The sequence below is a fragment of the Chrysemys picta genome, chromosome 14 (assembly GCF_011386835.1).
Source record: "Chrysemys picta bellii isolate R12L10 chromosome 14, ASM1138683v2, whole genome shotgun sequence".
Classification (NCBI taxonomy): Eukaryota; Metazoa; Chordata; order Testudines; family Emydidae; genus Chrysemys; species Chrysemys picta.
This window is the reverse complement of record NC_088804.1, coordinates 27,281,650-27,293,406: the sequence shown is the minus strand read 5'-3', so window position 1 is coordinate 27,293,406 and position 11,757 is coordinate 27,281,650. Positions and strand designations below refer to the sequence as shown.

Below are 11,757 nucleotides of genomic sequence, written 5' to 3'. Positions count from 1 at the left end.
AGCCACATCCACCCACTATCTTCTGGCTAGAGCCTGTTGCTGATGGCAGCACACGCACTGTGCTGCTGTGGAGCAAGATTTGTCCCTTTGAGAACGTGGTGTGTGGGATGGCAGCTTAGCTAGCTGTGCTGCCAGTGCATTGCTGTGTGCTGTTGATTCATCCTGCCTGGCTGCTTGCATGTGTGATGGGGAAGAGGGTTCCTGTGGCCTCTTGGCCCATCGACTCTGCAGAGGGCAGGACTAAGGCCTTAATTTCCTTCCAATTGATTAAAATAATGAATTACCCAACTGGAAATTCCAGTAAATCAGACAATATTTCATGCTGATGTTGAATGAGAGCTCTATGGACCTGTCTTTCCTCTGCTTTCTTACTACCTTATAATTTTTTTTTAAATCTCTTTTGAAACCAGACTCCTCTCGTCCCCTTTTCTCACTGCTGAGTGCAGGAGGCAACATTTCTGATCAGCCAGGAAGCATGTTAAATATAGTGCAGCTCTGTTGGAAGATACATAGCTCAGTCTGGCCTGGAAGTCTAGGCAGCAGGGTTTCCAAGTTCCCTATGCCAGCAGTGCCTGGGGAGTACTGTGGAGGCAGGATGCTCAGCCCTTGAAGTCAGAAGGAACTTTACGTGGCCACGGAGCTTCCCACCAGCAGACATGCAGAGTATGAGAATAGTGCAGAATGGGGTCTTTTTGGAGGGGTGATGGGGAAGTAATGGGCAAGAGGGAAAAGGCCACACCTATCCTACAAACTAATAGACATAGATAAGTCTCTGAGTAAGTCTTTTCTGCTGCAGGGGGCGTATTAATGCAAAAATCTCTCCCTTTGGTTTTTGGGTTATGTAAAACAGATAAAATGTGGCGAAATCTGTGCATCCGATGCTCACATAAACGAGAGCCTGCCTTTGCCTCCAGCCTGAGATAAGCATCCTTACAACCATGCAGTATGCACAGTTTTGAATGTACTTTTTGCTGCTTTTATGAAATGATGAAATCAGTTAAACTAAATCTCTTTTGTATGAACAAAGTCATGAGGCGTGATTCTTTTCTATTTACACTAGTGTAAATCTGAAGTAACTCCACTAAAATCAATGGAATTAAACCATTACAAAACCAGCTTGCACGACAGCACAATGAGGCTTTCTAGCCTACATGTTACCAGAGGGAACACAACTCCAGTTCTCCTTAGAGGCTCACAAATTCTTTGTCACACTGGTTATGCAAATTTTTTTCTCCATGAACATGGGAAAATTCAAACAAGTCTAAAAACAATACAATTGATTTGCCCCTGAGTTTTTGTAAAAGTGAAGCCCCTGCCAAGTTTCCAGGGAATGTGTTTGATAAGGGCTGGGCATCCTCGTGACCTTACTAAATATTACCCTTAGTGTGGGAATATATCTTACACACCATGCTGAATAAGAATAGTAACAAACAGATAGCTAAAAACAGACTACATCACACCTTGCGTAAATTATTCCAGTATCTGGTGGGCGACGTGCTAAAACCAATGTGTGAGACTGGAAGTTTGATTTAAAAATAAAGGAGTGTAAAAAGAGTGAACTCAAATGGTAGCTCTAGGGTAATTAAAATACTCTCTTACCTGGCTTCTTGCTGGAGCTAAAGTTACGCATGCAGGCTTACATTGCAGTTCACCACATTAACTATGAATAATAGGATAGACAACTGGGGAGCTCACGTTTCCTTCTTTTCCATAGGTTGCTAATGGAAAAATAGCATTTCACAAATTAAAATGTCATGAAGTGAAACTAAAAGTATAGTGGTCACCACTAAAGAAAAACACAACAACATTTCCCTTCAGTATCACACCATGGCATCTGAAAACCACCTGTTCTTTCCCATTTTAAATATAGGGAAATAATACAGTTTCTCAGATACTACGGTCTGGTGACTTAATAAATGCTGACTTTTTTAATAATGACACCTGCCTGGCTTGGCATTTAATGAATAACTAGAATTTAATTCAGTACCAAAATGTATACAGAGCGCGTTGCCTGTATTTGACATAGTCTATCTTTCTCTGTTTCCCAATACAACCTGCCAGTTTAATGTCCTCTCCTACTATGCAACAGTTAATATACAGTAACCAGGCCAAGTGAAAAGGTACATATGGGGGTTTGATGTTCATTTCAGTATTTGTCAACTGTCTGCTTTATAGCGCACTAAAGGTATAATGAGAAAGTTTACAGCAGAGATCAGGCTATATTGATAAATTTAATTCATTATTGAAGATAAATTTACAGACTCTTTGTAAATATGTTTGATTGCCATACTGCCTAGTTCCCATGGTAACAAGGCTTCGCCATTATGTAGTAAACTACAATAAAATATTACAAGAGTACAATTTGTTCTTATGTAGTGTTGACAGCCAACCAGACTGGTTAGCAGCATCTAGAATGATTCAACTCATCCAAAACGCATTAGCACACCCAATCAATGCATCAGGTTTTTTTCTCAGTCACGATTATGAAGAATGTCAAATTACACTGACACAGAAACGCTCCTTATTGTTTAAATGATCAATTAGGCTTCTCCCAAAGCAATGCCTCTATTATGTTAACCAATGAAAGACTGTGCATCTCAGTGGTAACAAACCTTTGAGATATAATTAGGAGTCTCATTATTTTTTTAATCAAATGTAGGTTTTTTGTTTTAAATTTCAACGGTCTCTTGCAGGCCTGAGGAAGACTCACAATTTATTGTTGTTTTATTCTATCTTAAATATAATTTTCTTCTAAGTAGATTTTTTCTTGTCACACAGTTGACCTTCCAACTCAAGCAACTAGTTTCAGCAGTATAAATAGACACAGGAACTCCTTTCATTCTGATTGTGAACAGGGCTTTGAAAACATACTCTCCTACTATGATTAACATCACCATCCACTCTAGACTACTGGAAGCTGAGGCATCTGTCTGACAATAGAAGAAAAAGACCTTGATAGATTTTTTGTGTATTAGAGGTGATGTAATTTAGTTCATCTCTCATAATCAGTCCAGTATAATGCTTTCTTTTTTATAATCTTATTTTTAGATTACAGTGATTTCCTCCCCCCCCCCTTCTTCCATACACACCAAGTTTTCATGAAAGATGCTTTATAGTGAGCACAGAAGAATGCAAACCCTTCTCACTCTTATCCTAGGACAGGTACAGCATGGATCAAGGAAACTGGCCAGATTTTCAGCAAAACTCAGCCATACTTTCAAATGTGCTCAGCATTCATTACTCGGTCAGATTTTCAGATGTGCATGGCTCCTCTTTAGGCAATGAACTCAATTGTGGATGATGAGCCCTTCTGAAAATTCTGTCTAATGTGCTGAAAACCGTAAACTACAAGGGCCTAATCCTGTAAGATGCTCATCATCTTCTGAGAGTTGGTTAGTTATTGAAACCAATGGGTGATGAAGGAGCCTAGCAATTTGCAGGAATGGGCCGTAAATTAGGCAGGTAACTAAGTAAATAATGTGAGTAGGGAGTAAGTAAATTATGCAGAGAGAATGCAGCCACTGGGAGAGCATTACTGGAAACAAGTAGATCATGTAAACTGCTTTGGTTTCTGAAAAGTTATTGATAGACTATTAAAAGCTTCCACTCCAACGCTGGTTGAGACAGCACCAGAATGGATATTAAGGGCCTGATTTAATGCCCTCTGAACTCAGTGGTACGACTGACATTATTTAATTGGGAATTAGACTGGGTTTGAGCCCTAATTCAGGAAAGTTGATCAAAAGAAATCAGTTTTGAGGCGGGATTATCCATACTAACCTTAGTATCTCTGCTTGGTCTGTCAAGAGATTCTTATCAGTGCCAGTTGTGATGGTGCTTCTGGTGATGTGTGGATAACTAAGAAATGGACTGGCCCCACCAATTTCATAAGCTATTAAGAAAGTCCGGTGATTTATTTGTTTTTCTTTTAAGAAAACCTGTACTGTTCTCCTCCGCTCTTATTCCTCCTCAGTCTTTCTAAAGTCTTGGCAGTATCTTAAGTGTTATTTTTATTTTTTGTGCTATCGAATTAAAAGCTTTTATTATTAGATCTATATTTTCAAATGCAGAAGTCTAATACATTATTGACATTTGTTAGTGAAGCAAATTAAATATTGAAACTTTCTATCCCATGGCTGAGTGGGTTGCAGGATGTTTACTTCTGCACTTTTTTCTTTTTAGACAAAAGTGATGTTAAAGTGTCTTTAAATTCTAACATTCACATTATAATAAAATGTGGCAGAAAAATCTCACTTTCCTATCATATGTTTAAGTATATGACTTTGCACTTTAAATTTTCCTGTGTAATAGTTATTTTGCGCTTTAAGTTATATTAAAAGATGCAATGATTTACCATTCGGAATCAAGACAAAATAGACTGTACTGTCTGACAATAACTTTTCATATATTCCCCGTTGGCTCCACCTGCAAGGCACCCTTTCTGATAACAATGGGTCTTTTAATATTACACTTTCTACTCCGTGCTCTGCAGATATAACTTTCAACTGGAGACTGCAGTGTTCTGGGAATCCTTGCAGACTCTGGAATGTGCCATAAATAGAGCATGCACTCAGAGGTAGGAAAGCATGACTTACTTTGTAACTATATACTTGCCACAGATCCAGCTTCCATCCAAAGTCAAATTGTTCTTGTCAGGGATGCCAAGTTGTCAGTCATTCAGAGAAAGCACTTGCAATGTGCAAGGTGACTTCTCAGACGAGGGGATTGGGGTAGGGGGAGGAGGGGGAGTGAGGTTTCCCTTTTGCTGAGTAACTGCTTTCAATCAGGTTTGTTAGTGTCTAAGGTGCCACAAGTACTCCTGTTCTTTTTGCTTTCAATCATTTCACTAGGCTGTGTTTGTTTTTAATTTGAATTACCTTCCCAGACTAAGATCAGACTGATTTTTGCCTGTTTTCAAGGAGGCTGCAGTACACTATTCTGAGGTGTGATCTCTGATGAGCCCATATTGGGAGCAGCGGTTCTGCTATTGAGAGGAAAGCGAACCCTTTTCCCTCTCTCGCGCCTTCCCCTGCAGAAGATGAGAATGTAATTGGACTAAAAAATGAACCTTCCTCTTAATTGTGTTCAACATTCTCAGCTGTTAATGTAGTAACCCTTCTAGCTCTTCTAGAGGAAGGAACCAATGTGGGGATAGCAGCTCCAGCACCCGACTACATAGGGCGTATATTCATATTCCAGGAAGGGGCTCCAACACCACAGGACTTCATTGAATTGCTGAGCAGCCAAACCAGAGGCATAAGGGGCATGCCCAAAAGTGCCCCTAATTAATAAGCATTGTTGCCGTTGAAATAGGGAGGAATGCCCCTCTTCACATTGAAGCTATGGAGAATACTGAAGAGTGGAATACTGGAAAATCTCTTGGTTCTCTTGGGGTAGCAGGGGAGTGTGTGTGTGTGGGAGATTCCATTGAGTCCTATGTATTTTTTGTATAAACAAATGAAGAAAACATTCAGTACAAATGTTGGGGAATCATATGACTTTATAGGGGCATGGTCTAGTCACTAGACTCTAGTGGTCAGAGCACAGGACTGGGATCCAGAAACCCCTAAAATCTAATCTTAGCTCTGGCCTTAGACAAATCAATTGTCTTTGCTTTAGTTGCCCTACCTGTAAAATGGGATGATAATATTGCTCCTAGCTACCTCCCAAGAGAGTTGTGAGAACTGAATAATTAATATTTGTGAAGAGCTCCAAAGATGAAAATTGTTATGCAGTATCTAGGCTAGGAACTGTGGTACCTCCTGAATTACTGAATATCAGAAATATGTACAGAAGCAACTCATAAGGGCTGCTACTTACCCAGCTTTATCCAAAGGGGGCAGGGCCAGTTCTCAAAGTGAAGCTTAGCAATAAAGGAAGCATCAAACACAGAATAAGTTGTCTCTGGGATCTGTTTTCTTGGTCTTCCTGCTACTTTTTGGAGGAGATTTTGGAGGATGGGCAGTGGCTCCCCTTCACTTGCTCAAGTCTTCGACTAAAAAGCTGTGGGATTCTGCTTTTACCTCAGGAAAGTACCCGGATTTCATTTGCCAGATATGAACCATTTGTTAACATCATCAGTGGGGAAAAATATTATACACCAATCTGGTCCCATGAGACTTTTTGTCTTTCTCCTCAATTTCCTCTATGGGGGGTGATTACCCTCCTCTGTGCAGCTTTAGTATTGATATGAAAAGCAGCAAAGAGTCCTGTGGCACCTTATAGACTAACAGACGTATTGGAGCATGAGCTTTCGTGGGTGAATACCCACTTCGTCGGATGCATGTGACGGATGCATCCGACGAAGTGGGTATTCACCCACGAAAGCTCATGCTCCAATACATCTGTTAGTCTATAAGGTGCCACAGGACTCTTTGCTGCTTTTACAGATCCAGACTAACCCGGCTCCCCCTCTGAGTATTGATATTGTCACTTCTGGCCTGTAAATACTCATTACTCAGCTCATCAAATGAATTACTCCTGCCTTTACTCCTGATGAGCTGAAATGAAGAAATCAACCCTTCTTGTCTGATTTCAGAAAAACAGCAGAATCAAGAGACCCAGTCTTGGATGGGGCTGAAAGTAACTCAAATCAAGTTCGGGGGGATGGCAATCATGTTCTGAGTTATTGCTTTCTGAAAGTGTCACCCATGTGATTCTGAATTTTGAAAGTGTTGGAATGAGACAAAGATGGAGACAAGTCATTTATGGGTTTGTGTGGGCCCCACTGGTGCTAGTTTTTCTTTAAAACACCAGCAGCCTTTAAGGTGACTTAGCTAGCAGCCATACTAGAATCACCTCAGCCTACGTGATCCTCCAATAGCATGGAGAAGGTATAATGGCTCATACACCTCCCTTCTGCTAGGAAAGGAGGTGTGGGTGGGGACATGGGATTCCCTCAGGTCATAATGATTCCTGGTTTTAATATCCGCTCCTTGGGACTATTGGCAGTCAGTGTAACTCTGAGCAGCCTTCAGGCTGCTGTAATTTACACTGGGGGGAACTTGTCTGAAACACATCCACAAGATCTCCTCTGCATCCCCCTCCTCATCTGAGCTAGATGTAGCTCAGGATCTGGGCCAATATTATAAGATGATTGTAAGCTCCAAAAATATTTGGGACCATAGCTTCAAAGGGATTCTGAACATGTGGCGCATTTGAAATAAAAACTGTGCTGCTGATGCGAGGGATTGTTAATGGTAGCGAGAGCCAGGTACCACGCAAGTAACTTTCCTTGCTGTTGAGCCAAGGTCCTCAGTCCTAGTCTATCACAGCCCTGCTTTTCTAGCCCTGGCATCCTAATGATGCTGAATTATTGAAGCACTGAAACCCAACATACCACCAACCCTCCTGTATATTTAAAAGCTTTTTCTGTTATTCTTTTCTTGGTAATTCCATTGGTTCTAGTTAAAGCTTGGCCTGTCTCCTGAAGTAAGTCAGATGGGTCTTTCCAGTCTAGTCAGCTTTTTGTCTTTTTTTGCTATTGGGAGGTGCCATGAAAGTTTAGTTTGACAACTGTGGTTCTGCTACATGTTGCTACAGTGCTCTGAATTTGGTCCAAATAACAGAGGAAAATCTGAGGTACATAAAAAGCCCTTTGGGTACATCTGTGGTAATAAAGCAATAATACTTATAGCCTCTGGCTGGACCCTGCAACATCTTCACTTTTCATTGGCTTCTGTGGGAGTTGAGAGGATTGGGCCCTTGTAGAGCATTTCATCTGATGAGCTCGAGGTATGTCACAAAAATATTGAAACCCCCTCTTCCAGGCAGCAAAGTCTTATCCCCATGATACAGAAGGGCAGGATGAGTGCCAGAGAGGATAAGTAACTTCCTAGCAGTCATACACTGAGTAAAATTCAGCTGTCCAGCCTCCCACGCTAACCACAAGGTACATTAGAAAGTAGATAGGTAAGACTCAAGAGGAGAAACCCAGGCAAGGTGGGAGCATATTGCAGTGCAGCCACATCAGGAAATACGATCTCCTACTTAGGCTGAAGAGGAAGCTTTAAAACCAATTTGTCTTTTATGGTGAGTTAACACATGGCTCAGGGACATCATTGCCTTTCACCTAGAAGAAGACATAAAACCTACTATAGAAAGAAAGCCACACTGACGACAATGGAGTTCTGTTGGGGTACATGAAAATAAACCAGTAGGTAGAACTCAGATCTTAAAGAGGCAGGGATATTGGAGGCAAAATTAACAGACACTTTGCCTGGGATTTTCAAAGGGGCCAAAAGGAGTTAATTCAAAGAAGTTCATTGAGAGTTGGGTGCCTAACTCCTGTAGGCTCCATTGAAAATCCCACCCTGCAGACTTTTCTAAACTATTATCCATTCATAGGGGAACTCTTTTTGTGTTATCTGTGCACATGCACTATTTATTCTTTATTCACATATAGAAATCATCGAGCCAGGGTCTGGGCACTGGACAAAAATTAAAAAGAACATGGCTTGGGTCAGAAACGCCCTAAACGGACCTCCCCACTGTCCACAATGAATCATTCTCTTTTGTTCTGCCTGTCAGCCTTCCCCAAGTCCCCCCCCACACACACACACACAAGCTATGGAAAATAGAAACATCTTGCTGAGTGCTCTGGAGGTCAGCACACATGGGCTTTGCTGGACTAGTTTGGTAGAATTGCTGTCCTTTGGGACAGTGGTTGCAATCTCTGGATATTCTGAGCAGGGAGGAGAAGTGGGCTCACTGGTCCTCTCCCTAGGACTGTGCACAAGAGAAGCAATGAGCCAGATGAATTCCTGGCGCAACTCCATCTAACTCAGTGAAGTATCCATAATGGGGCAAACCCATCCCTAGTGTAATCGTCTCCAAAAAACCCTAAAAAAAAATATACAAATTGGTGGGAACAGCTCTTCCTCCTGCCCCCAGTGTTCCCAGGGCATGGCCTTGCTTTGCTCCTTCTTTTCATAGAAATCCTGCTGGGCCTGTATTTATTTCTGGTTTGTTCTATTTCGATAGAGCTACAGTAGATCCTTACTTGCTGGGAGGGTTACAGAGAGTTCAGCCTTATAGTTTCTTTGTATAAACAGCTCTAGCTTTAGAAAAACACTCCGAGCCTCCTTTTGGAAAAGGATTTTTTTCTTGAAAAGGGAGACCTCCTCTTTCCTAAGGGCACTATCCAAGACTGACAGCGATTCTCTTTTTCCACTGCTTCAATTGAACTAGCCCTTAGAAGAAACCTGTGTAGTAAATACAGTCAGAGTTGCAGAGTGGTTTCATTTGAAAACATGCTCTTGGAGGTCTATAATCCCTACAAATTACTGCAGTGTTCCATGAGAGCCAAACGCATATAGTTCTCATCACCTTTGTATGGCATTATGGCTCTGATCTGGCAAGGTACTTAAACACATGGCTAACTTTTGTGTGTGAATAGTCCTACTGAAGTCAGCACACACTTACATCAGTTGTTAATTAAGCACATGCTTCAATCAATGAAGGGTGCAGTACTGCATACACAAATTTAAAGGCTGACTTTAAAAAACATGGCCCTTTGTCCTCTAGGCAAACAGAAATGTCACAGAGCTATCTGAATAAAAATAAAGTTACAGTGGGTTCTTACTAAGCAGGCATACTCAGCAGCCACACAATAGACAGCAGGGAACACATTTGGACAAAGGGTAAATTAAAAGCTCTTTTTGAAAATCTGACTCAATGGTTTATTCTTAGTAATTTGGGACCTGATTCAGCAAGGTGCTTAGGCACGTTCTGATTTCAGTGAGGTTGTTCATGTGCTTAAAGTTAAGTACCTTGCTGAAACAGGAGTAGGTAAGATTCTGATCTTATGGACCAGCTACATGCCTGATTTACTCTAGATTTAACTTGAACACCTTTTATACTACTGGTTTTTGCAATTTTTTCCTAAGATCTAGATAAAAATCTGAATCTTGTGGAGGGCTTAGAGACAGCCATATCCCCGCCTTACTATCTAATTCACTTTAGACCTAAGTCAACTTCATTGTTCCAGTTACTGTATTTAAAATGTGGTGCCCAAAATAGCAGGAGGCTGACAACAGGCCTCTATCTAAACAGAACATGTTTTCCATTTTATCATATATACGATTTGTAAAGAAGGGAGCTGGGTTGCTGTAATGGGAGAAGAGATGTTACTGCCTCTGTCAGGGTAAAATAATAAAAAGGGGTTTAAAATAAGTGCTAAAAGGCAGTAGGGCAGGGGTCGGCAACCTTTCAGAAGTGGTGGGCCGAGTCTTCATTTATTCGCTCTAATTTAAGGTTTCACATGCCAGTAATACATTTTAATGTTTTTAGAAGGTCTCTTTCTATAAGTCTGTAATATATAACTAAACTATTGTTATGTGTAAAGTAAATAAGGTTTTTAAAATGTTTAAGACGCTTCATTTAAAATTAAATTAAAATGCAGAGCCCCCAGACCTGGGCCAGGACCTGGGCAGTGTGAGTGCCACTGAAAATCAGCTCGCGTGCTGCCTTTGGCACGTGTGCCATAGTTGCCTACCCCTGCAGTAGGGGAACCCACTGGTGTTAGTGAAACAAAATGAATTTTTAATAGTATCACAGTAAATAGGCAGCTTTGGGATTGTCACCCCCTCTGGTGCAGAGTGAATCTCATGGTACCAGAATGGCCCATTTCATTGGAGGGGAGGGGAGAGTCACCCTGGGGGTAGGAGTAGATTTAATCCTGCTGGAGGTAGGTGGGCTTTAGGAGCAGCGGTTGCAAAGACAATGCAGTGACACTACCTCCTTCTTGACTGGTGCCCTCCTTATGGGAGCTGTGCTGTCTGGCTGTGAGCCAGCCCCGCAGAAGGTGGGTTGAGGCACCATGCAGCTCCCTTCCTGGCAGACTTTCCAGCTGCAGGAACCCCCCACCAAAGTTAGCACTGGCTTATACGGGCACAGACCCTGCATTAGGGACCCTGGCCCTTTAAATCAGTGCGCTGTACAGGATTGTTAAAAGAAAGCTGATTAAACTAAAATCAGAGCATCAGTGGGGGGGCCTGAGCTGCCAAGTTCTCAGACTTCCCCACATTGTGGGGTGTCTTGGTTCAGACCCATCCCTGCTCTGTACTAGACATGTGCAAACCTTTATTTTGAATGTACTCCATGTGCTGTGATTCCAGCTCACCCTCACCCATTCAGTGGTCGCTCAGATTTTGTTTATGGCCACAAACCTTTGCCCAAGCCAGTCATGGCTCTGGGTTTCATTTGGAGATCCATGAACCTCCTGAAGATGTTGTTTGCTGGTGGAATTATTGTTTGAAGTATGTTAACTGGTGAAGGACACCTGGGGTAAGTTTCATGGTTTTTCTCCTGGGTGGTTCAGCCTCTCCCATGTGACCAGATGATCAGCATTAACGTTTTACTTGGTTTCTCAGAAAGAGAAGCTGGATTTTAGCTGAGATCTCTGATCTAGATGGAAAAAGCAAGGGGGAATCCTAGCCCTGGAACTGACTCAGGGAGCAGCCTGAATTTGCACATCATTGTTCTTTCTTCCATTAGTTGTTATTATTTATATCATACTTAGTACCGTCATAGTTTTGAAAGGGAAGAGTTCCCTGAGTGGCTACAGTTTGGATTTAAAACGTCAGCAGGGAATTGCCAAAACACTACTGTTTCATGTCATCCGACAGAAGGCGGCCATGGGCTAACATAAGGCAGACTCTGAGACATGTCAGGGTTGCGACTGATTATATCGGAATGCAAATCTCAGAGCCTGCCTTTGCACATGTTTGGCTTGTAAGTAGTGCGTGAGTCTGGGTT

The 11,757-nt window shown here is 41.8% G+C and overlaps 1 long non-coding RNA gene across 1 annotated transcript in view; it reads left to right on the top strand.

Annotated features, from left to right (window-relative positions):
• Positions 1-4,494: 4,494 nt before the first annotated feature.
• The window catches only part of LOC135975625 (uncharacterized), an 86,272-nt gene continuing 79,009 nt past the window's right edge, over positions 4,495-11,757 (top strand). Inside the window, exon 1 of the long non-coding RNA XR_010592599.1 lies at positions 4,495-4,576. This is a non-coding gene — a long non-coding RNA (uncharacterized LOC135975625). The remainder of the gene's footprint in view (positions 4,577-11,757) is intronic.